We start from the raw sequence: 27,191 nt of genomic DNA on the forward strand, positions 1-27,191 counted from the left end.
CAGCCTTGGGTTGTTAAGGCCTCAGCCTGGAAATTACTACACACATTACTTTCCTTCAAAGCCCATTGGCGGGAGCTAGTCACATGGCCCATCTCACAGTCAGGAGGATGGGAAATACAAAGAAGCAAATGGGTAATGGTGAACACGACTGGGTCTGCTACAATATTATAACCCCATTTTAAAGATGAGAAGACTGACGTTCAAAGAAGTTAGATCATGTTCCCCAATCACACACTTAGTAATTGGTATACTTAGTTCTTGAAACTAGGTCTCTTCCAGTCTAAGGAACATTTTTATGCCCTCTATCTCCACCCTCCCCCATACACTGGTTATTTTAGTGACTTAGAGTTATGTGTGGATCTGTGGTAGCCAACCTCCAGGTTGAGGTGAGCCTTGTCTGCTGGTATTCATACCCTCGCACAATTTCCCCTCTCAGTGAATAGGGTTGATCTGTGTAACAAATACAGTCTTGTGGAAATGAAAAAGTATGACTTTTGAGACTAGGTCGTAAAAGACAGTGGTTTCCTTCTTGTTCTCTCGGATCACTCACTCTGGGGAAAGCCAGCTGCCATAATGTAAGGACATTAAAGCAGCTCTGCAGAGTTTCCATATAGGCAGGAACTGAAGCCTCCTGCCAACACCTCGAACCAACTTGTCATCCATGAGAGTAAGCTGTCTTGAAAGTAGAAGTTTCAGCCCATCAGCCTTGGGATGACTGAGCCCAGACCAACAGCTTAACAGCAACTCCATGAGAGACCCTGATCTAGAACCACTCGGCTAAAGATACTCCCAGATAATTCTTGACCTACAGAAACTGTGTGAGATGATAAATGTTTACTGCTAGTGGAAATTGCTAAGTTTTGGGGTGGTTTGTTATGCAGCAATAGAAAACAATACAGACCTTTTTGGATTACTTCCTTTCCTCAATGTTTTCTTTCAACTCTGGGATTCTTCCTATTTATGACAGTGAGTTTTAAAATCAGCTGAATTATAAAGTAGTACATTTCACAGTGATTGTCACATAATATCTTAAGAAATTTTAGTTGAATAAGTCTTGTTCAAATCTAGTAGTTCTAAGGAACTTCAGTGTAAAGATCTGTACTGAAAAATGATAACACTGTGCTGGTTCAGAGGAGAGAATTTTTGCAATTTATTTTCCAAACAATGTGTATTTATTTTGCTTTAAGATATTAGCTCCTTGAGATTATTTTTTGTTTTAAATCACATTTTGAAGTTTTGAGAAAGAGCAAGCTAGGATGTTTTTATTAACAGTTTATTGTAGGGGGGAAGACAGAATATAGAAGTAACTGCTGGCTTCTTGGCAAGGAGAAGTTTCCAGTATTTTCAGTGTTTCAGTCAGTACTGCATTGCCTGGGCAGAAGGAGGACAGGATTTATAAGAAGGATAATCTTGCAGTGGAGGGCAGGCAGCCACGTGTGGTGAGCCTTATTATTCCCGGCACCACTGATGAGTCAGAATATTCACCAAATCGAAACATGGGTCACAGATTAAATCATGTCTTGGATGCCATGCTTTGACATTTTTATGTGATTGTATGTTGTTTGTTGATACCTAGATTATTAATCAATGAACATGGTATATTTATAAGTATAATTTTCAGAAATGTTATAATTGAGGATTCTGAACACTGGTATAGCATGTATAATATTATGCTTTTAAGTTTTTTAATTGCTCATATTTTACTCTTGAATGTTGCACAATCTTTTAGAAATGGGCAGTAAGCTGGGCATTCCAGTGTTTCTTAAGATACTGGGAGGAGGAAGGTTGGGCATGACTCAGCTCTTGCCAGAGTTAGTAGTCTATGAACCTCTGGGAAAGGCAACAAGATCCTATTCTATTTAACATTTTCTTAATATCATTGTTTCAAAATCTCAGTTCTATTGGATGAGGTGAAAATTTCCTAACAATAGCCTCTTCATTGTTTATTCATGCCTATTTCCTGCCTCCCCCATTAGCAAATGCTCTCTCTATATACATGCTCTAAATTTTCTCTCTCAGCTTACTCTGTGCCAGTTGGGCAAATGATAGGAGAGAGAACATCATTTAGATCAAACAATGTGTTATTGTTGGAAACATGGTTATCTACTAGAAACATAGCCACGTCAGGGGGCTAAGTGAATATATATTCACATATACAGATTTTGTATGTTTACATACAGAGACATAGAGAGACTTTATATGTATGTATTTATGTTTATTTTTTCATATATAACAATGCATAGCTGGGAAGCAGAGATTAAGTTTCAGACATAAGGACCAGAACAAAATGGTTACGTCAAAGAGAGATGCACTGAAGGAGCATAAACAGATTTTAGTACATAAATGAAAACAACTCAAAGACAACTCCAAGGTTTCTAATTAAAAGATATACTTTACCCTACCTAGGGATATATAATTATAATATTTGATATATGCAATAATTTTTGTTGATAGAACCCAGAAAGGTGATGTCAGCAGGAATTTTGTAATTGGTTTGCAAAGAATTTTAGTTGATTTGCTTAAAGTCTTACAGTTAGTAAAGGACAAAACTAGAATTTCAGTCTGGGGGTTCTGTCTCCAGGTAAACTTAAGGATCTTTCCATTTCTAAGGACCTCAACTTGGGGTTCTTGAATGGCCTTATGAGTATCCATGAAGTGCCAAGATGGCACGTGTGTGAATTTTCTGAGTTAGAGGACCAAGATTCGAGATTCTCAAAGGAGTCATGATTCCACAGAGCTACAGAAATTGGTTTCTTTGGGGTGTCTGCCTGGCCGATGTGAGTAGAGGATGATGTGGTACGAGGGCCAGTCTTGCTTAATAATGGGATCATGGAAAAGTGCATTCCCAGAGTGCGGGCTCCAGTGGCACGAAGACTCCATAGTGTGGAAGGAAGAGAACAGAGCAAGAGTGTTGGAATTGACTGAACTTTTTTTTTTTTTTAAAGATTTTATTTATTTATTTGACAGAGAGAGACAGCGAGAGAGGGAACACAAGCAGGGGGAATGGGAGAGGGAGAAGCAGGCTCCCCACTGAACAGGGAGCCTGATGCAGGGCTTGATCCCAGGACCCCGGGATCATGACCTGAGCTGAAGGCAGACGCTTAACGACTGAGCCACCCAGGCGCCCCTTGACTGAACTTTTAAAGGGAAACTTTTCCTTGGGGCTGGACTAGCTCACACCCCAGTTAGGAAAAAAGGTCAGACTTAAAAACTTAGGCCACATAGATTTTGTGACCAAACAAAGGACTTGCAACTTGCCCGTAGGCATGGGGTTTCTCGTCCCTCTGGCAGTTCTCCCATATGCACTGGGTTTTGCATCTGCTGTGTGCTGATGACCAACCATGGAGGAACTGAGCAGGGAAGTCTGGGAGACCGGTTTCCAAGCACTGTGGGGCTGTGGCTGGTTCCAGTGAGGGCTGGGTGCCTTTTGGCGAAAGCAAGCTTAGAGCTTGTTATCAGGGCCAGTTTGTGCCATTTTATAATCTAAAATCCAACAGATCCATTTTCACACAAGTGAAATATTGTTAGGTTTAATTGGCAATATATAGAAATGAGTATTAGTCCTTCTGTTGCCACAATACCTTTTTTTCTCAGCAGTAGGAAGTAGGAAACCTACTTCAGTGTGAAACAGTGAAGAACTCAAGAGGGTTCTGCAATCTGAAACTGCTGAACACATTGAGCTTACGGAAGAATCCTTCGGTTGTAGTTACTGTGAATACGCTAGCAACTTTCTAAGGGTAAATCGAGTCCACCGTGAGGTTTTGGCCTGTTATAAAATTTTTGAAGCGATACAAACAAGTCACTGGGAACGTAGTATCAGGGCAAAGCATCCCTGATTGTTCTTGACCTCAAGCATGGGCCCCTGAAACGTATTTTACAGCACAATTGTTTTGGACCATTTGAGTGTTTATTAAGGAAATCAGTGCGATCACATCAATACGGATGTGCACATATATGCTGTTGGCAACAAGTTCGAAAAGCTTAGAGCACAATACAGTGGCACTTAAGCGACTTCCCTGTAATAAAAAAGTAACAATGGCATTCTTTCCTTCAGATTCACTACCATGAACCAGGGTATCCAAAAGATCTAAAATCACTTGGTTGGCTCTGCCTCCATCTCTGGTGGAGACAAGGAAGTTGAGAGTGTGTTTTGGGGCTAAGACATTCAAATGCAGTTAAATCACAGTCAAGACCTTCCTTCAAAAAAAGATCCACTGAGACGCTCTTGTCAGAATGCTGCAGGGCATCAAGTTCCAGTCTCCTGAAAAATTGAAATAGCTCCCTGTTTAATGTTAAATATGAGGGTAAAGAATCTTGGCTATAAATTTGTGGGGGTGGATAGAAAGGAAATCAATCAAACCATTCAAAATGGTAACAGGACAAATAAAGAGCTCCCGATAACTGTCACAAGCAGATGATAGAAACATCACATTAAAAAAAATTATATATTTTCTTCAGTTCAAGGGAATGCCTGTTGTTTTTCCTTTTGGAATAACAATATACATTCATCTTAATGGCAGTATCATGCTATGGGATTTAGTTGAAGTCTATCTGAACACAAGGTATTCTAGTCAAGCTTGTACAGAACCTACATTTTTATAGCTCTTTATAGTTTACAAAGCTCTTGGAACATTTATTATCTCATGGAATAAGCTGGAGTCCTATTTCTGATTTCCCAGTTGACCTACCATGTGAAATGCAGAAAATTGCTAAACCTCTCCCAGAGTCACTTTCTTTTTCTTGCATAATGAGGAAATTAGTACCGACCTAAATGAGTGATTTTTTTTCAAAAATAAATGAATAAGAGTATGTTTTCTCTACAAATAAATTAGCAACAAGAATAAAAGAAGGTTGCAATCTACTGATCTAAATGCTAAGTCAGTTAACTATTTAATTTGAGTTTTGGAGTATATTAATTTTGCATGTGATTAGAAGAGCTTGGTGCGGAACTACATCTCAATATCTCTGATATTTAAATGTCTTTCACATGCATATGTTTCTTAAACTAAACCATTTGTATTGTATTTCATGTTATAGTAAAGTCAAATCAATCTAGTAGATTGAGAAGCACTGCATGTAAAGGTTCAATTTTCTTAACATGCTTATTATTTTTAATATTTTTTTCCTACGGAAGGTAAATTTTTTTTTCTTTTTCCAACCTTAAAAAAGTAATCTTTTCCGCTTGGATTTAATTAACATGTAAGGTTTTTTTTCTTCTTCATGATGTGACTAAAGATAACTTAGTATTATTTTAATCTGGTTTTAAAATTTTTACATTGCAATATAGTTATTTAAAGTTTGAACTTTTTCCCTATAATTGTACAGACTTTGTAAGTGAGTGTCAAAATGAAATCCATTTTATTTGTTTTGGCAATGAATAAAATAGTGGGGTGGGTAGCATGCTCTCTGTTCTCAACAAACTCATAATTTGGCAGGGAAGAGAGATCCATTTATTGAACACACAAGTACTAAGTTAACGAAGTGCTATTGTACATAGAAGTAGGACAGTTGATTTTGCCTGTGGGCAAGATTAAGTGCCCCCATATCATTCCATTCATATTGCAGCTATCCTGTAGATAATGTTTTATTATAATGAGTAAAGTTTCCACCTCATCTGCTAAATATTTAACCTCTTAGGGCAGAAGCACTGTTATTTATCTCTAGGCCTTACCTTCTTTATGCTCATTAAATATTTATTGAATTCAGTTTGGTGGACAGAGGTCAGAAGAGCTCATAGAAGAGATAACATTTAGCAAATGAGATAGCATTCAGCATGGGCCTGGAAGAATGATGGGGCAGAAGAGAGACAGAATAGAAGTGAGGAGGGAAGTTCCAATTTACCGACATCAGGAAGGAGCCAAAGTGTAGGTGTTTGGGAAATAGTGATACAATGAGAGGGAGTGGCTGGAAATGGGGATGAAGTGCTGAACCCATGCCGTAATTTTTTTTTTTTTAAAGATTTTATTTATTTATTTGAGACAGAGAGAATGAGAGAGAGAGAGCACATGAGAGGGGGGAGGGTCAGAGGGAGAAGCAGGCTCCCTGCCCAGCAGGGAGCCCGATGCGGGACTCGATCCAGGGACTCCAGGATCATGACCTGAGCCAAAAGCAGTCGCTTAACCAACTGAGCCACCCAGGCGCCCACCCATGCCGTAATTTTGAAGGGCTTTGGCTCTCATGGTAATGAATTTAGATTCTTCTGGAAATAATCAGATTAGGTCAGTTTCTGGAAGTAGTGAGGAAGCTGCCAGAAGGAATGACCCCAGAAAGAAGGCCATGACAGTAGTCCAAATAAGAGAAGATGAAGTCCTGAACTAAAGACAGTGGCCATGGGAATAGAGAAGAGGGCATGAATTCAAGAGACAAGCCTGAGGGGCCTGGGTTCCTGACACTGAAACAGCCATGTCAGCTTGGCTGGCTTACGCTTGGACTGTTACTTGAGAGAAAAAAAATCGCATCATGTTTAAACTTATGCTCTTCCTGGGCCACAGATAAGTGGAGGACAGGCATGCTGAGTATTTGCCATGCTGTTGACAATGAAATTTATTTTTCTTTGGGATTACTCTAACGTGACTGTCGTGAAATGGGATGTCCTGAAAACAGCCATCAACTGGTATGGCAGTATTTTATAAGTTAGCCCTTAATTTATTATTAAGACACTGAGATATGATTTGTTCTGCAATTTTGACATGGAGGTCTTAACCTACTCTCTTTTTTATTTCCACTATAAATTCTATAAGCCAGACTAATGATATAATCTGACTAGGAGATATTTTATTTATTTATTTATTTATTTATTTATTTATTTATTTATTTATTTTTAAGATTTTATTTATTTATTTGACAGAGAGAGACACAGCGAGAGAGGGAACACAAGCAGGGGGTAGTGGGAGAGGGAGAAGCAGGCTTCCCGTGGAGCAGGGAGCCCGATGCGGGGCTCGATCCCAGGACCCTGGGATCATGACCTGAGCCGAAGGCAGACGCTGAACGACTGAGCCACCCAGGCGCCCCTGACTAGGAGATATTTTAGAATTACCTTCAAATACAGCAGCAATGTAATATCTGCTTTGCTTTACAGTTTATGACCCAGGTGCAGAGACCATAGGTTACAACGTCCTGCTGTTCATGGCCCATTTCTGTATCACTTATTCAACAGACAGGCTCTGCACACAATCAGAAGGAACGTGTCTGCTGCTGATTCAGTTGTGCAACATTTAGAGTGGAGTACACAGTGGGAACTGGCTTGGCTCAGACATGAGAACATAATCATATTTCAAGGGAGAACACAGTCCCATCTAAGGAGGTCTTCTGAGACAGACATGGATGGTTAGCCAGGGCGAGTGGGCATTTTCCTCTTCGACATACAGAAATACTCTGAGTATTTCTGTTTTCTGTTTTCATCTTGTACTGCCTCTTGGGGTAATAAGTTCACTAAGTAACTAGCCCTGCATGGAATACTGTTTTGTCTTAAAATTATCTGCCTAAATTTTAAAGATTGTGGACAAGCTCTGCTGGTGAAAATGCTTGGGTTTATTTGCACCCCCGCCTCAAGTAGTGCAAGCAATGCCCATTTTGGGGCAAATAGCTTAATTATTTTATAGGTTAGTTTTTAAATCTGTAGAATGTTCCTAAGAAAGTCTTATAATTGTATCCATATGTTGTTTGTAATTGGATGTAAAGAACACAATATGTCATGGTTTTAAAATCTCCACCAGGTGACAAAAGGCATGATCTCAATGCCCCTTCACACCAGATTTTTACACACAGCACTTCCCTTTCTCCCTTGTGCTAAGACACTGCTTTACATAGTATTAATGACTGCTGCATAAAAGTGGAGTTAGGATGGCTAAAGTTGCAAATGGATTATCAATCCATTCTTTTATGTGTTATAGCTGTTTCTAGTATTCATAGCTCTGCAGCTTTGTTTTAAAAGACATCATTGTGGGGCACCTGGGTGGCTCAGTCGTTAAGCGTCTGCCTTCATCTCAGGTCATGATCCCGGGGTCCTGGGATCGAGCCCCGCATCAGGCTCCCTGCTTGGCAGGAAGCCTGCTTCTCCCTCTCCTCCTACTTGTGTTCCCTCTCTTGCTGTGTCTCTCTCTGTCAAATAAATAAATAAAATTTAAAAAATAAAAAAATAAAAAAAATAAAAGACATCATTGTATTTTGGGTTGAAATGACATTTTTATTCAAATCCAGCTTGCTCATTCGGTGTATTCTATATGTGTGTTCTGAAAACTAGCAAGTTGTATAGGAATGCAAGTTTCCATGGTATTTTGATTGAATCATCAAAATGTGGAAAGAACTTTATGTCTTAAAAATGGTAAGAATTTGGTGAGGAGTGTTAAGGTGTAACAATAGTTTATATGCTCTTCTGCAGTGTGTGAAAGCATATTTTCGCAGTATGCCTGGCACATATTAGGTGGTTATAAATCTTATCTGAACCTGATTAACAGATTTTTTTCTAGGGTTTAACTACTATTCATTGTTGTATCTCAGATCAGCATTTATAGCATTTGAATAGGGAAATTTTGTCATCTGAATTCTTTTCAGTGCCTTCATTATAGAGCTTAATTTGTGTAAAGAAATCTATTTTTGTGGCCTATTCAGAGAGTGATTTTGTGTCATGGAAGTAGAAGCAAATGTGTACCAAAACATACCTATTGTGTTTTCAGGTGGACAGGAGAAAACACACACGTGTGCATGCAAACATGCATGTGCACACACACACACAAGCACACACTGTATGTTACCATGAAGATGCTTGAATCATAAGCTGAGCTGAGCCCTGACAGCTTTGCACGATCTCCACTGTACCCCTCAAACCTTTGTTATCATTAGATTATTATGCTCAAGCCTCCTAGCAGGACAGTATATGGTTAAAAGCCTATAGGCCGAAATCCCAAAAGTTCACTAGCATATATTAGAAAACCCCTAGAATTTTGGTGGTGTCAATGTCTACTAAGTATCAAAAACTAATTTAAAATGATCTTTAGTGAAGTTCATAGACAGTTGTGGTGGAGGAATTCTTTGTTTCATATAACGTATTACCGAAAATATATTCATGGATCAGATTTTTGTTAATGTCATACTTAAACGGTTTTATGGGAAATCACTCTTTAGAAGAAACCAAAGGTATTTACGGTTAATTTAAATGATCATTTTCAAAGGCAAATAACCACTCTCTAATTTTCTTTGTACAAAGTTCAGGCTTTGCCCATAGAAATGAGATCTTCCTGGGGGTGCCTGGGTGGCTCAGATGGCTAAGCATCTGCCTTCAGCTCAGGTCGTGATCCCAGGGTCCTGGGATTGAGCCCTGCATCAGGCTCCCTGCTCAGCAGGAGGCCTGCTTCTCCCTCTCCTACTCCCCCTGCTTGTGTTCCCTCTCTCTCTGTCAAATAAAATAAATAAATAAATAAATAAATAAAATTTATTAAAAAAAAAAGAAATGAGATCTTCCTGATGCGAGATAATCTCATCAAAATAGAAATGATCAGGTTGCTGTTGGTGAAAACCTTTCCATTCTGATATCTCTGATCATATAATTCTTTGGCATGTCATTGCTGATATATTTAATATATGCCTACAGATATGCATATCTAGCTCTAGAGAATGGTAAGCCAGACCTTGAGGGCTCACGTGGGTGTTTCTGAAGTTGGCTCGTCTGAAACATTTATAAAGTGGCTGCAATCAGTGAGCCGCATTTTAACCCCCACCCCCGCCTACTGGTATAGAGACAAGAAAACTATCAAAAAGCGATGTTTATTGAACACTTATTATGTCCCAGGAACTGTTCCAAGCACTATTTTCTGCACTCACTCACACCTCACAATGTCCCTGTTAATGTCCCCAGCTTACAGGCTGTGAAATGAGGCACAGAGAAGCCGTTTGCTCAGTCCTCTGGCTAGTAACGGTTGGGCTCAGGATTCAAACAGGTTGTTGAACTGCTACATTGACTTGCCTTCTTTGCAGCAAGAATATGAATTCCAGAATTAAACAGTGTATTCTTTTATTTCTGGGCCTTGGCTATGCTGTTGGTGGGCCTTTTCTGTGTCATGTTATCAGCAACCTCATACAGCAGAGTGGCCCTCTCAGTAAACCTCTGTGCCCCCACCTCAGCAAGCTCTGGAGGGTGTGTGCGTGTGTGTCCCCTCCCTTCCTGGAGGAGATCTTACAGGGTGCACTGTGAATGACATGTACATAGATACGATGCACTTGGCATGCTGTGCTCTGGAAGAGTGCGACCTGGTGGCATTGATGGTAGTTAAGGGATTGACCTTGGTTAAGAGTTAGGATACTTTCATTTTTTAAAAAAAAAATCATAATGAAAGTAGTCCAAGTTTTTAAAAATGGAACAGTTGAGATTTATAATGTAGAATGTACAGTGGTCCCTGTTCCTCTGCAACTTGTAGGGATAGTCACTTTTAGCAGTTTGAGATGCAACTTTCCAGATATTTAACAAGTATCTACACAAATGAATCTCCCTCTCTTCTCTATATAGTTTATAATGAGTATATAAACATATATATTGGCATTTTATAGAATAAAATCATACTTTATATGTTGTTATGAAGTTTTCTTTTTTCACTTAATAAATTATAATTATATTTCAATTTCAGAAATCCTTGTTAGTATTTTGAGAATTGGCTCATTCTTTAAAACATTTGCCAAATTTCCATTATAGGTATCTATTTAATAGAAATGCAATAAGTATAAAAATAAATAGCATTTAAAGTAATAAAATAATTTAACCAGTCCCTTACCAATGGAAATTGAATTGTGTTTCAATTGTGTGATTCAGTGAGACAGGGGGACAGTGGGATATGGGACATTCAGCATAAAGAGGCATAATCTTACCTTCCAGTGTTGAAGCTGGTATATTTCATGCCTCTTGGACTGCCAGATCTTTATCCATGTGGCAAATTTTTAAAGTTTGTCATTAATAGCGACAGATATTATGTGACACACAACTTTATGGTGGGGAAACTTAAGGACGTCTCCATGTTTGACTGACTCATTAATTTTCACTATTCTTTTGTCAGGTGAGAGGTAGATATTAGCTTTCTGAATACTGTGTTTTTTAAAGATCAGGCAAATAAAAGGGTTTCAAACCTGAAGTTCCAGGTGTATGTCTAATTGCTTCAGTTATTCTTGTCTTGGAAAGAACTTGTCAGTCTTGCTGAAAGTTGCAGCACTGTGGAGTCTAAAAGTTTTCACCTGTTGCAGGTAGCAAAGAGTTGTATTAAGAAGAGGTGATGTTTTCTGGGTCTGGCTTTACCTTCGGCTGAGATGGCTGAGACATTTCGATTGCTTCTCAGCAAGGCTCATTAAAGTCTCCTTCCTTTGTTGAAATATTCATCACTTTTTTTTTTCTCCAATTATCTACTTAAAAGTCTGCTCTGACCTCACTTCAGGTGGTAACACTATTTTGTGAAAAGTTCTAAAAATTATATCCTGAGCAAGTGACTTCTAAGTGGCAATAAAATTGATGTCCAGGAGGGATGGGGTCATTGCTATTATGAGCTCTCTCTGCAAAGTGGCATAAGATGGAATAAAAATCTTAGGACTGAATTAGTCTTAAGGTAATATATTATTGCATTTTGTCAAACTGGCATGAGCTTCTCCCGTGATTTATTAAAAATTAATTTTAAAGAATTATCATAAATATATTCACATACATTGTATTCAAAGTGTACTGCACAAGGCTTTTGGATCCTGAAGATAAGCTACAATGGAGCTTATACTATAAATAAATAATTTTGTAACATTAGAGAGTAGAACTGCTTAAAATTCTATTCCTTCAATAGAATACTCATGTTTGTCTAAATTTGGGAGGATATGCAGATTGTGTTAATTCACATGGCAGTTTCACACATCCTGTCCCATACAAGAGGGGGCTTTTAAATTGGCCTTCAGCAAACATTCCCACTGTATCAGCACTCTCAGCTTCCAGCCCATGGTGTCTACTTAACTTTGCAGGAATCAGCATCTGGAGGAGGCAACAGCAACACAGCTACGCCCTGTTAAGTTTGCACTCACCCCACTGACTTACTCTTGGGAGTATGTCACCGGAACCCAAGCAGCCTTGGACAGAAGACCTCAGTGTTCGAATACCTGTGAAATATAACTGTCATGCAGATTGCATTGAAAATTATGCTACTGGGACTTAAAAAGCCAAATACAGTTGTTCCTTTCCCACAATCTATGTAAGTCCATGCTTGGTTAGAATCTGTGTTGGGGGCGCCTGAGTGGCTCAGTTGGTTAAACGACCGCCTTCGGCTCAGGTCATGATCCTGGAGTCCCGGGATCGAGTCCTGCATCGGGCTCCCTGCTCAGCAGGGAGTCTGCTTCTCCCTCTGACCCTCCCCCCTCTCATGCTCTCTCTCTCATTCTCTCTCTCAAATAAATAAATAAAATCTTAAAAAAAAAAAAAAAGAATCTGTGTTAGAAAACATGCCACTTCCTTCATTTATCACTCATTCAACCCAGCATTTACTGGGTATCTTGTAAGTAGTAGGTTTTAGATACTGGGAATATAAAGGTGAAAAAGACATACTTCTTTTCCTCAAGGCTAGAAAAATGGCAAAGAGTTACATTCCAGTGAGAAAAAGGTGAAAATATGTTTAAGAGTATGGGTCAGTGATGACCTGTAGAAGGGCATGATCAGCTGTGGCTAGGCTGTGAGGAGAGGTTAAGGGAGTTTTTACAAAAGAGGTAATTCTTAAATTTCAAAGGGTGAGCAGATTATACCAAATGAATGAGAGGAAAGAGGGTTCATCTCCAAGGGAAGAATGCACACAGAGGTGGGTATTCAACATGTTACGTGAGGGAAACTGCAAATGATTCTTTCAACAATATTTTGTTGAACAACAAAATTTTGTTGTGCATTTGAGTGTATATACCAAATGTGACCGGAGTGTAGAGCTAAGGGCAGGAAACTGCTGGACGGGGACCTAGAGAAGAAATTAGACTGAGGCCAAAGTAGGCTTTGTACAACTGTGAAAATGAATTTGGACTTTCTCTGGTGGTTGCAGTGTGTCTTAGTCTGTTTGGCTTGCTATGACAAAATACCATAGACTGGGTGGCTTAGACAATGAACATTTATTTCTCACAATTCTGGAGGCTGGGATGTTCAAGATCAAGTTGCTGGCAGGTCTGATGTCTGGTGAGGGCCTGCTTCCAGACTTGTAGACAGCTGTTTTTTTGTTGTATCTTTACATGGCTGAATGAGAGAGGGAAAGGGAGAGAGAGAGAGAGAAAGGGAGGGAGATCTTTCTCTTTTGTCTCTTATAAGGGCGCTAATACCATTCATGAGGGCTCTACCCTCATGACCTGATTACCTCCCAAAGTCTCACCTCCAAATACCATCACATTGGGGATTAGGACTTATACATATGAATTTTGGGGGGATGCAGACATTCAGTCTATAGCAATGTGGAAGCCACAGAGGACTTTAAGTAGATGACTAATAATATTAGGAAAAGCACTCTAGCTGCAATGTGAAGAATGGATTTGAGGAGTCAGGAGTGTAAGAAAGGACTGTTTGTTAAAAGGCTGTTGTAATCCGTAGTCCAAGTGTGAGATGATGAGGGTCCTGGAGATGGAAGTAGGTTGAAGAGATCCATCTACTTGGCAAGAAAGTAGAGTGAGGATATATTGCTGATGGATTGAATATGGGGGATATGGAGGTGTGAGAGGGAAGCTTGGATTCAGGGTAGTTGTACCAGGAGGTACCCAAGAGGTACCCAAGGAAGAGTTTTTGTGGAGAAGGTAACATTTAGGTTAGGATATTTTGAGTTTGAAGGACTTCTGGGACTTCTAAGTGAAGCTTTTCAATAGGCAGTTGGATATCTGTGTCAGAAGATGAGGAGGAGAAGCTAGGGTTCAGTTTTGGGAGTGGTCACATTTAGCTAGTGTTAAAGCCATGGGAGTTGACAAAACCACCAGTGGAAGCATTTTAAATAAGAAGAGAAGGGACCATATGCAGAACCCTAAATAACAATGGCGAAAGACCTGAATGGTGAAAAAGAGCCAGCAAGAGATCAGGAGACAATATATGGAAAGATAGAAAAAGAAGTTTGTTAGCAACCTGAATGTATTGTTCTTGCTTTCATGGGCTGTGTCTCATATTTTTTCATAAGTAAAATATACCTTCTTACCAGGCATGTTGCTTTTATTTTTAGATATAATAGTTTCTGATTCCTTGTGAACAGGACAGTGGACTCCAATTATTTTAGGCAAAACACTTTAGAATTTGGACCACACTTTCGTGTGGCATTTATAGAGGAGGAAAGTAAATCTAAGTTCTCTGGTTCAAGATACTTCCCTTTCCTCCAGGACAGGAAAGCTAGAAAAAGGGAATGGGAAGGAGGTGGGCATTAGAGCAATCTATAATAAAAGAGGATATTTTGAGAGGAAAACTTTAATCTCCTAAAGACACATTATTTACTCACTGTATCTTAAAAGAATTCCTAGATTATGTGATCACTGATGACTAATGATGGTTTGTCCTAGTGTATGAGTAAATGTAGACAAGGCTTATGAACTACTAAAACAACTTGTCTCCTTGGTAGTTAACATTTCCTCCATTTTCATCTGTGAGTCATCTCATCCTGTTATTTTCTCTAGAACCCTATTGGTATTCTATAGTTACTTCAATTTTCAAATTAAATTGTTGGATTGAAGTGGGCATGCGTGTGTATGTATAGATACAGATATTGATTATTTTGTAATGGCGAAAACTATAAACTTGTAGTTTTCAAGTTTAGAAGTCTCAATAACACATTATAGTATTTGGCAACTACCTAGACGTAGTTACACAATATGAGGTGTATTTCCCTTACAAAAAAGCCATGTTTTAAACATATGCTTGCAAGTAGATTATAGCACTTTTTTTCCCCCTTGGGGAAATAATGTCAGAAGTGGGACTTGGATTCAAGCCTTGTCCACTGTGGTAGTTTGAAATATGTCCAGAGATTCTTTGACACTTCCTTTGAATGTTGGAGCCTAATTTCTTTCCCTTCAGTGTGGGCTGGATGTGGTGATTTATAAGGAATAGGACAAAAGCAGAAATGACTAAATGTGACTTCAGAGACTAGGTTATAAAAGGTAACCTGGCTCCCTTTTCTCCTTTTGTCCTGGATTACTCATACTGAGGGAGGCCAGATGCCTGTGGACACTTAGGTGGCCTGGGGTAAGGCCCACATGATGGGGAATGGAGGCCTGTTGTCCATAGCCTGTGAGTGTACCATCTTGGAAATGGACCTTTCTGTTCCCATCAAGCCTTAAGAAGACCACAGTGCTGGTTGATAACCTGACTGTAATCTCGCAAGAGACTCTGGGCCAGAACCACCCAGCTAAGCTACTCCTGGACTCCTGACCCATAGAAACTGTCAGATAATAAATGTTTGTTGTTTTAAACTACTAAATTTTATAGTAATTTTATTAAGTTTTTCATTTTAATTCCAGTATAGTTAACATACAGTTTTATATGAGTTTCAGGTGTACAATATAGTGATTCAGCAATTCTGACAATAAGTTGTACTCTCTAATCCCCATCACCTATTTCTCCCATCCCCCCACCCACCTCCTCTCTGGTAACCATCAGTTTGTTCTCTATAGTTAAGAGTCTGTTTCTTGTGAAACCACCAAATTTTGTAGTAATTTGTTACCCTTAACTAATGCATCCCCCAAACCCTGTTTAATTGGCTGAAATATTCTCTGAAGATTTCCAGTGAAACACTATTTAAACATGATTTTAAGACATTGTAGAATTGTGTAAAGAATATGATTTGGATACAATTTTGAGAAGAAAAAAGCACGTCTAACTAGAGAAAGACTAGGAAGAAGATACGACTTTTGTTTTGCTTTGTTTTGTTTTAAGATTCTAAAGGGAAATTTTGGGGATGTCCAGTGACTCAGATTTTTTAAATTGGGTATAATTTTATTATATTTATGACTGTATTTTTACAATGTTTTACGAAAATCGTATCTTTCTTTTCTTTCTTTTTGATTCACATATTGAAGAATTATAATAAGATAGTGAGAAATGAGAGAGAAAAAAATTTTTCCTGGGGCAATAGTTGGAAGAGAGGTAGGAAGGAAGAAGGGGTTGAAGAGAAGTATGAGAAAGGAGTGGAAGCCATTTGGCTGTAGGAGGAGAAGCAGAAGAATGGAGAACAGCATGAAAGCAAGTCCATTTGAAAAAGGATAAAGGTGATGTTGACACTGATATTTCCCCCCTAATAAGGGGAGAATTCATTGGTCCCTGAGGCAAGTTAGGTTGGAATGACCTTGAGTTTAAGATGGTGAGAGATGCAGTGGCCATGACTATACATATGGAGAAAACTAGCTTATGAAATATGGCCAGATGTTATACTACTCTTTACTTCAGTGTAAACTTTGTTTCTATGGGACTGATGATTAATGGAAGTACTATTTCTAAGGTATTTTATAGGTTTGTTGCATTGAAAATTCCTGTAGAGTATTCAGAATTTAACCCAAACCTGTCGGTTCATAGTATGCTGTATTTAGGTAAAACCAAGGAATCAGACATATTCAGGGTTTTTAACCCCATTCCCAGAAAAATCCAACTCTCAGCTTCCTGGCATTGAAGTTTCTGTTGATAAAAAGTAAAAAAAAAAAAATCTGTTTCTATAGAGATATGCATTTTGTCAGATTTTTACGACTCCCTACCAAGTAGCATTATTATGGAAACTATCTTTCTATGTTTATACAACATGTTTAAGTCCGAAGAGATGAAATGCTAATAACATGACATCAATTCTCTTCTGGGATTTTTAAGTGATAGAATGAATGTTGACATGGAAGTTGCCCCTAAGAGGCTTCTATCATCTGAGAAAAGCTGTATATAATTAAGATGAGTAGATGGAGGGCAGGTATGGAGATGTTTGAATATAAAGGGGGATTGACTCTAACAATGGAACAAGGATTTCACAAATTTTAGTGAAACCAATCTGGGTTGGAGGAAAGGAGGAGAAAATAGATGATGTTTGGTGTGAGTTTTGTTCTCGGGACAACTGATCTACCTCAGAGTTTCTCAATAGCAGACTGCTGACATTTTGGGCTACATAACTCTTTATTGTGGGGGCACTGTCCTGTGTGTTGTATAATGTTAAGCAGCATCCGTGGCCTTTACCCAGTAGATGCTTCCATTCCACCAGTTTTGACAACCAAAAATGTCTCTCATTTTGCTAAACATTCCCTGAGAGGCAAAATGGCCCAAGTTGAGAACCACTGGTCTAGACAAAGCCTGTGGGAAGCATTGTATTAGGGATAGAAGCCGGTATTTAAGGTTGTAGGAAGAGGAGATTGCTGAGGAAGAAGTACTTTTTTGCTAAAGTAATGTCTAAGGCCCTTTGACTGATGAGGCAACCTACAAACCCAACTTCCCAGGTAACTACCCAGACCTGGGGGTTGGGGGTGCTCTTCTTGAGTTTCATGGTATTTTCATGGCTGTTGGTCTCTAGAGTAGGGGTTCCCAAATTTGAGTGTGCTTCAGAATCACCTGGAGGGCTTATTAAACACAGAGTTTGGGCCCCCAGAGTTTCTGATTCAATAGATCTCACTCAATAGATCTGAGGACTTGAGAGAGGTTTTGCATTTCTAAAAGTTCCCAGATGATGCTGTTGCCTCACGAAGAGACCATATTTTGAGAACCAATTTTCTAGAATAAACTACCTTTGGCATTATCTCATGTTAGATCTTTCTTGATTACCTCTGTAATTTTTTTCATGCTCAGGCTTGCGACTTTGTTTGCATTTGCTCTTTCTATTTAATCTTTGGCATTTTTTTTCTTTGCTTCAAACCACATGAGACTCAGCTTCCCTCATGCTGCATCCCATACCATCTCCCAAGGTTGCCCATCTTTCAAGACATCTGTGCCTTAAGGATAGGTTACTTACATATGCCACAGTTGTCAAAAATCTGGGGTCACTTAGCATATGATATGCTCTTTTGATTGTAGTAACACATTTTTAGGGAATATCTGACTTTTAGATCCTTTTCTGAGCTATAACTGATTTCTTGGAACTCATCTTTCTATGAGGGACATTTGAATTATTTTGCATAAATGTATAATTTTATACTTGCCCACATCAAAGCTTATCTGTGAATTTCCTGCCCATTCATACATCCTCTTGAGATGTCCCTATCAGATTGCATTTTATTACCCAGTTAAGATTACTTAGGGTTATCTGCATTCTTAGAGATATTACTGTATCCTATCCTTTCTCAGTCATTAAAATGTTTTGTATTTTTAAATAATATAGATTGGCCCTCAGGAGATCCATAACTGTTCATATTTTTATGTATCCATTCCCTTTGCTGCATGTTGATAACGAACTCCCTATCCATGACAAATCAGAATCCCATGATCCTGTAGAAGAAAAATTATTTTCCCTCTACTCTTCAGAGTTCTTAGCTGAGACCCCTGTAATTACAGACAGATTAACAAGAGAAAAACAACCCAGTTTATTAACATGTATAATTCAAGTGTATGTGGAGACAGGGAGATGAGTAACTCTCAGAGGTAGACCAGAATTCAGATTTAAATACCATCTTAATAGGAAAAGGTGAGGGAGATGTAGGCATCTTAGGAGACACTAAATGATTTTTAGGAAAGATGAATGTGTCCTCAGAAGAAGAGATGGGAGGTATAATGGTTTGTGACAAAGTTTACCAGTGTGTAGTGTTGACTTCTAGTCTCCTCTTTCATGGCAAGAGTCAGTCCTCTCTGGTTGGTGAAACTGCAGGACAGAGGATTTATGACAACTAAGTTCCTTCTGGAAAATCAGTCTTTAAGGAGATAAGAGGAGTTTAGAGAAAACTTCTCCCGGCATTTGCTATTTTTTGGGTGTCTATTGCTCAAGATAATGGCATATTTTGGGGTGGCATATTTTGCTACCCTTCAGTCTCATTCCAATTTTGGGTCAAAAGTAGACTATTTCCTCTCTAGCTCCACCTGATTTTCTTAGACCAGATTCCATTTAAGTAGCTGACCCCAGTGAATCACCATAAGCTGACAGTTCGGTCACTTTGGATCTTGCAATACGTTCGTTCAGGTGTGTTTCATGGCCAGGGCAATTTGGATTGCCCCCTCCTTGCCAAGCCAACTCCTAGTCATCCTGCAGGTATCAGCGTGCACATGACCACCTCTGCACCTCAGAGAGATCTTCCATGACACCCAGGCCAAGCCACCCTGCCTTTTGCTCCTGGAGTACCTGTACTTCTCTCTCAGGACACTTTGCACAATGTTCTTATGTAACTATTTGTAATAATATGATGAATAACTCACCTGTGAGTTCTCTGGGGGCAGTGTCTTTTTTTTTTTTTTTGGTTTACTGTGTCTGGTGTCATAGGGCCTGGTGTCTAGAAGGACCTCCATATTTAATGACTGGTGAATCTATTCATTCTGTCTGCTCTCTGGAATAACACTTTTAAAAAAAAATAGAATTTTGCTTCTAAACTTTCCCATTTGACGGTCCATGATCACCTCTCCCCTGTGTTTTCTTCTTTGTTTTTATTCCCTAACTGTGCTCAGTTCCTTAGGTTTTCTTCATAGGATGTGGTTTTTCGATCTCCTACTGTCCTAGCTACCCACTTTGGATGTTCAGTTGAACAGTGTTCTGGTTATCAGCACAAAACACGTGGAAGTGCTCTCTTCCTCTATTTGAGCACGGCCCTTCTGTAATACACATCAGAACTGCTTTAATGATATTAGTACCTGAGTCACCCTGCTGACTAATGCTAAAATTCTGATCACTGCCATGCCTCAGTGATTCGCATGACGCATTTTAATAATACAAGCAATATACGATCATTATAAAAAACTAGGAAGTTCAGGGCACCTGGGTGGCTCAGTCGTTAAGCGTCTGCCTTCAGCTCAGGTCATGGTCCCAGGGTCCTGGGATCGAGCCCCGCATCAGGCTCCCTGCTCTGCGGGAAGCCTGCTTCTCCCTCTCTCGCTCCCCCTGCTTGTGTTCCCTCTCTCGCTGTGTCTCTGTCTCTCAAGTAAATAAATAAAATCTTTAAAAAAAACAAAACAAAACAAAACTAGGAAGTTCAGATGAAAAAAACAATTTAAAATCACCAGATAATGCTGACACCCAGAAACATCAAGTGTTAAAATTTTATCACTACTTCCATAGCCTCTTCTCCCACAGTTCCACATACATCATCTCAGGCTCCAGGAACACCAAGCTGCCGGTGCTTTTCTCCACACTGATGCTGCTCCATGCCTTTGTGTGATAGCTGTGCATGTCCATCTAGATAAAGAGCCCTTCACACCTTTCTCTACCTGGAAGATTCTCACACCTGTATCAAACTCTTCCAGGTAGCCTTCTTTGAGCCTCCAGATAGGGCTCATGCATGGCCGTCATAGCACTTCACATTGCAAGTCACTTGATGTCGCAATGATGTCTTTCTGTGCCGTAACTTTTCTGTACATCCAGAACCTAACGTGGAGTGAGAGTGCTTAAATATTGTTAAAGTGGGCTAACCTGTACCAAAGAGGATGTGAGTGTAAATCTAAACCAATGACCAAATAAATACTTACAGATTATATTCTATTTAAGAAGAAATTCAGTTTGATTTTCTGAAAATATAATTTTCAAAAGACTATTCTAGCTATTGCCATCATTTGTGTTGTTACACATCTAATTTGTGCTTTGCCCAACTGGGCAAACATGAGTATTTTTTATCCAGAAGCAACATGTGTTGCAATTTCAGTGGCTAATGGGTTTGTCAGGTTCTTTAAGGAAGCAGTTCTATTTGAATTCAGAAGACTTAAGAGGTTGAAGGAATTTTTACCAGAAATCATAGCATTTTGACAATATCTATCTTTTAAAACATTCTGACATCCAAGTGATTTGATTAATTTAGATTTTAATAGGTATGAGGGAGTTTAAAAATATTATACTCACAGGATAATTTATTCATGGAAGATCATTTTATAAGTGATGAATTTCATTCCTTCTTTCCTGGTAGAAATAGAAAAAATGTGGATTGCAGCTGCTAACTTAATAATTTTACTGATAACTAAGAATGGAACAGATCTTGCTGTGAATTATATAATCAGCTTAAAAAGCACTCCATATTCTTTCTGTGACAGAGTATGAAAAACACAAGGCAGAGAATATGGTTATTTGAATTTTTTCCTGGCAGAAGCTTAACTACATTGTATTCAATAGTATAGTCAGAGAAAAATTGGGTAGAGTGATCAAAACAGCCACTCAAGGAATGTATCTTAGTGTCAGCCTTGAGTGGCTTTTGCTTTTCCAGCTAAGGAAGTCTAACAGGATACTAAAAAACATTAACCTTCAAAATATGTTTAGATTTTGCAATGCTTCTAAGGAGGCAATATGAGAATATGAGAGCTATGTTTAGTAGGTTTGACCCATAAAATTTGTAGAAAGGGGTCACTTAAATTTAGTTTGAAAGCCACCACTTTTGCATGTGACTGTCTCTAATCACACCCCTCCAATCCATTCTCCATGCAGCTGGTACAGTTATCTTTCTGAAGGCAAATCTGATTATGTGATTCATCTGTTTAAAGCCCTTTAGTTGTGGAAACTAGACGTCTTAGCTTGGCAGAATAGGTCTTCCCTAAAAGGTCTTGCAATAACTGCCCTTAAAATCCATGCTTAAGCTCTAAGGAGCCACTCCCAGTGCCCAAAATAACTCAGCCATTGGCTACTTCTTCTTCTTCTTCTTTTTTTTTATTTATTTGAGAGAGAGAGAATGAGAGACAGAGAGCATGAGAGGGAGGCAGGTCAGAGGGAGAAGCAGACTCCCCGCCGAGCAGGGAGCCCGAAGCAGGACTCGATCCCAGGACTCCAGGACCATGACCTGAGCCGAAGGCAGTCGCTTAACCAACTGAGCCACCCAGGTGCCCCGGCTACTTCTTATTATTATGCAACCATCCCTGTCTGCCTGGGATGGTTGGTCTCTGTCCATCTCCCGGAAGAATTGACCACTCCCTCCTTTACAATCATAACTGCCTCCCTCTACACCACTGTTCTTCCAAGTCACTCCTATCCTTTTTGTGTGTGCAATTACCCTTCTTCCTTAGACTCTAAGCTCTTATTATCTCTGCATGATACTTGGTTGAATAGATTTATGAATGGATTCGCTGATACCTGAAGGACAAATTGAACGTGCCTACTCTCAAAATCAGTATTCTTCGTGGAAGTTTTGCCAGCAATTGCAATGTAAATGATCTCCAGCTTGGGATGTTTTCCTGAACTTTTTATTTATTATACTTACTAATTTTGTTTTAATGTAGTTGAAAACATTGGAGAGCAGTAGTTTTGGTCTCTAATTTCAATTCTTACTCAAATACTTACATTCCTGAAGAAGAAAATAGTTTAGGCTAAGAAACGCAGTATAGTCAGCAAAATTTTCAGTTTTGACCTTATTTTTCCCCTATGGAAATGTGTCTCCTGTTAACCTTAAAAATAAAAACTGCCAGTTATTTTACCAGCAAAAATGGGTTTATTCAGGAATAAAAGAGAACTGTAATTGGGACAACAAACTGGCAAAATGGAAGGTGGGTCTGGAGAACAAAGGAGAGATACACTTTTTTAGGGAGGAAAGCATAAGTTAAGAGGGCTGTTGTAAGCTAAAAGTCTACTGGAGTAAACTGGGGGTTTGAAATATAGTGGCTTCTCATTGGCTGAACTATTGGGGGGAGGGGTAGAGAGCATAAGGGAAGCATCTCTTCCTCCTACTGGGATAGTAAAGTAGTATCCGCGTGCAAGACCAAGTCTGTGTAAGGTCAAATCTGTCAATTCCTGTTGGGCCTGCAGTTGACTACCAGTGGTGGGGTGTGAGGGCTCCCCCTACCCAAACCTTCTGACTCCATTTTAGTGAGGTTTCCCCTTATTAATTTTCATACTTCCAGAATGTGCCCATTGACCCATTTTGCCATCCACTGGTGTTTTTGGATGGGTTTAGGACTTGCAGAAGATGAAATATGGGAAAGGACTCACCATTTTTAGCTAGGTTCCTAACTATTTAGAGTGATTCTATATTATTTTGTTCCTTGAGCTGTCACTAGTCTTGATTACTGGATTACTGTTCTGAGTTATCTCAATGATACAAAGTCATAGGTCAGCATGTTAGGTATTATGTATAGTTATAGAGCTGGTCATTGCCATTGTCTGCAGGCTTACAAGTTCTGAAGTAGATACTGTCACTGGGGCATAAGGTAGAATCAGAAAGTGTTGAGTTACTTGTGCCCACCTTCCTTTTATTTATTTATTTTTAAAGTTGAGAAAGCTGAAGTCCAGAATCTTAAGTGACTTATCTAAGAGTTCATGTCGAATTCAGAGAAACACTGAGCCCCATGCAAAGTATTTCCAAACTCCTCTCCTGCCTTTTGTATTTGAAAACCATTCCAGTGGCACCATAGTGCAGGACTATTTAGGAGGTACCAGGCTTGGAGCTGGGAGTTAAACTATAGCTTGCTTCCCATTATTTTTTATATCCCTTTGTAGAAGAGTGCCACATGAATAATTAGGCCTCAATTAACTAAGAGATTGAAGCACAAAACTGCCTTATAAGTTCTGGCTATACACTTTTAGGGGATGCCTTAAAAGTGTCAAAAGCACTGTTTTCCTACTTGAGTTACCAAAAAACTTTGACAAGTGAGTGAAGATTTGGAATCTGTTATTACTTCTGTTGGCAAGTGGGCCTGTTGCTTCTCCCTATGATTTATGGGACTCCATGTTGAGCAGGGTCAGCATGGTGGCAACATGGAGCTACGAATAGGTTAGTAACAGACAAGGGAGAGAAAACAACCTCAGACACAGATGCAAATAGTCCTGGGAGTCCTTTCTAAATATACCCCCACACCGTCTCTGCCTGGTACCTAACTGGCATTCTTCCTCAATAGGTCAGCTATTGTTGCTAGGTGGCTTTAATCATTTTGCAATTTCAAGTAAAAAAAAAAAAGTAATACCATAGCTTTGTGTCAGCTTCCCGCCTTTTATTCATGGTTAGAAGGACATGAAACATTCTTGAAAAATGCCCTGCCTTGGTAACCTTGCAGGAAGGTAGTCCTTTCAATCATAAAAATATTTCAAATAGCAGCTTTGTCAGCCTTCTTGCTTTGGGTCTGGTTGGGGGAGGGGAAAAGAACAGCCTTTAATTATACATCAAGAGCACTTTAAGGGAAGGAACTCTACATGTTTGAGTCCTTTAAACTTATGATAGTGCTAAACACCCAATCTGCACTATAAGATGTTTACGGAATGAGGAAGGGATGGATCGGAGAGATGATGGATGGATATTTTGCATCTGTCTACTTTGTGTCATTTGGAATGGCACAGGATCTCTAAAATAAATTTGTCTCCTCATAATGGAACACTTTTTTTTTATTTGCACAAATAAAAGAATTATCCTCTTACTCTTCTCTAATCTCTTATTAAAAAAATTCCCTTCTCTGTAAAGCTATCTACCTTTTCTTTGGATTACTTCCCATCCTACTTCTGTGGGACCCAGCCCCCTTACTATCCCTCTAGCTATCCTAACACTGGCCCCTTCAAAGAGACCCAGACTCTGCCATACCATTTCTCCTTGTTTGAAGCTCAGCTCCTTAAAAGTGTGGTACATACCTGCCACTCTCCTTCCCAATGACTTGTTAATTCTGTGCAGCTTGGCTCAAACTCTTTGAGGGTGAATATCAACACACATTCAAAGGAAATAAGAATATTCCCCAGCAGGTGGTTTCCAATATTTACTTATTGTCTGGACATAACTGAGAAGTGGTATCTCTAATAATGATGATTTTGGTTGACAGTTTTCTTTTTTTTTTTACACTGTTTAAGGGATTTTTATTAAAGTAAGAATTTTATAATCCAAATTACATTTCCTTGCTCAGTTATCAATTCTGTTATTTAAAACAGAAGTGACATTCTGAGCTATTCCACAGTAAAGAATTACAAAATTAAAGAAAGGAATGCTTTAAATTTTTGTACTTTGCTGAAAATTCTTTTTCCCAGGGTCGATAAAACATTAATTTGTTTTTATATTTTACTATTTTTTTGTGTTTTGTTTTGTTTTGTTTTTAAATCAATAAGTAATCTAGGACTAGCATTATGTTTGCTAGACCTGGCATTTGCTCAGAACATAAGGTTCAAAGTTTCCTTTCCTTTTTTTAAATTTATTTTATATTTTGCAATGGTTTTTTTTTCCATAATGTTGAAATTTTTCGATGTTTAGATATTTTTCTTTGGTGAAGCACGAGTTTCTTTTCATGGTCCCTGATCAATTTTAAACAGTCTTCTTTCTCTTCAGGCTCGAGGAACCCTTCTTTCTCCTTTGCTTTTCTTAATTTTGCCTTGTATATGCAGTTCCAGCCACACCTCTTCCATGAATGTTCTTCTAGTTTACTCCTGTGTCTACTTGATACTTATTTAATTTTCTTACTACTATTACAGGAGGCAAGGTGATAGCACATATTTTACGTTAAAAAAAAATCTCAGCATCTAATTCAGGGCTGGGCACACAGTAGGTAATTAATACTCAATTGACTAAACTATTACAGAGGTACGGGGACTCTTACTCTTTTGAGTCAATCTGATTGTCATTTTATTAAGGACTCTGAATGCCCACAATAGTACATTCATCATGCTAATTTAATTGATTACCTTCTTGCAGGAGCTTTAGCTATTACAATAAGAGGCACTTTGCATCTTTATCACTGTCTTCTTGGTCCATATATTGATTTTAAGGTTGGTTTGTTGAATGTGTTACTATATTCTTTTCCATATATAAAAGACCATCTTAACTGTGGGCTATTGTTTCAGAATCAGGAAACATGATGAATAGACAAAAGGACTCATTAGGTAATAGAGCATCGCTGAAAGATATTTTGGGAAGCATAACAAAAATTCAGGATAAAAGGCTTGCATATTTTGTGGGCCTTCTAGGACTGATTAACACTCATCTTTGGAGTGTGTGTGTGTGTGTGTATGTGTGTGTGTGTGTTTGTGTTTGCACTGAGGCCAGGATGTAAGGGCAAAGGATTCCTAATAATCTTACATGTAACTAGAAGGAGATTCAAGGTTAAAACTATTTACTGTGATGCTTTTCTCCTTTGGTTTCTCTTGCTCTCTCTCAAAAAAAAAAAAAAAAACCAAAAACCCCACAAACTTCTGATATGAAGTACAGTTGCTTCCAATTCCAAGTTACATGACTTCCTCTAAGGGATTTGTCAAAATGACAAAAAAAAAAAAAAAAAAAGGTGGAAGTAGGGGTAATTTGAAAATAAAAACAATTAAAATGGGAAAGAAATTCAGAGCCATGCCACAGTGGACAGAATGGCAAATGACTGAATTTGGTTGAATTTTTGCATGTTTATCAGGATCTAAAGATACTATTGCTCTGTTTTTGGTTTTGTTTTGTTTTTTTACAATAAACTGATCAAAGTGCCTGTGAAATTTTATTAAACTTTTTTCCAAACCCAAGTAGACAGCTTTGTTGTTCAGTGTGTCATTTACCTCCACTTCTCCCTCCAGTTGTCTTCTACCAAACTAGTATAATGGAGTATGACTGTGCTAAATGCTCAACATCCTTCACATGGTGTATTCTTGTTTCATTCTTGTTTACTATGAGTAATGTATGTTACTATGCTATCATGTTGGAAATTTCCTTAATCTTTTTTTAATGTTATGATAGGGACCCTCTATCTCTAGGATCTCATACCACCCCTTACTCTGGTGACTCCTTGAGAAATGAAAAATGTGACAGTGCATGTCCCAGAATGTTTTTATTCTACCCTCATGCTAGACTGATAATTTTGCTATCATGAATTACCAGGTTCAGACTTTTAGGATGAAAATTATTTTTTCTTGAGAATTTTGAAGACATCACACCATCATCTTCTAGCCTCCAAAGTTAATGTTGAGAATCTAATGCTCATTTTCCTAGTTCTTTGTATGAAAACTTCTTTCTCGCTCTACCTCCTGGAATTTTTAAGTGTATGATGTGGATCCTCATTGATTTTTCTACACATTTTCAAGGACTTTTCAATTTGGAGACTCATGTCATTCAATTCTGAGAACTGTTTTTTTAAAAGTATTATTTCTTTGTTAATTTTCATATAAACTGGTGTTCGGTCTTTCTTGCTGAAACTCCTATTAGTTAGATTTTAACCACATGGATTTTCT

General features: G+C 38.6%; 1 protein-coding gene across 4 annotated transcripts in view; it reads left to right on the forward strand.

The window, feature by feature from the left end:
* The window catches only part of FGF14 (fibroblast growth factor 14), a 604,063-nt gene that overhangs the window by 36,245 nt on the left and 540,627 nt on the right, over positions 1-27,191 (forward strand). Inside the window, exon 1 of one of the 4 annotated variants that reach the window (XM_064585922.1) lies at positions 21,775-21,907. The exons of the other annotated variants lie outside the window; for them this stretch is intronic. The gene's annotated coding sequence lies outside the window, so the exon portion shown is untranslated. Of the gene's footprint in view, positions 1-21,774; positions 21,908-27,191 lie in introns of those variants that run through there. 4 annotated transcript variants of the gene reach the window in all.

This window comes from Mirounga angustirostris, unplaced genomic scaffold, assembly GCF_029215605.1.
Source record: "Mirounga angustirostris isolate CCGP_5_RB_7025 unplaced genomic scaffold, mMirAng1.0.hap1 SCAF_3, whole genome shotgun sequence".
Taxonomy (NCBI): domain Eukaryota; kingdom Metazoa; phylum Chordata; class Mammalia; order Carnivora; family Phocidae; genus Mirounga; species Mirounga angustirostris.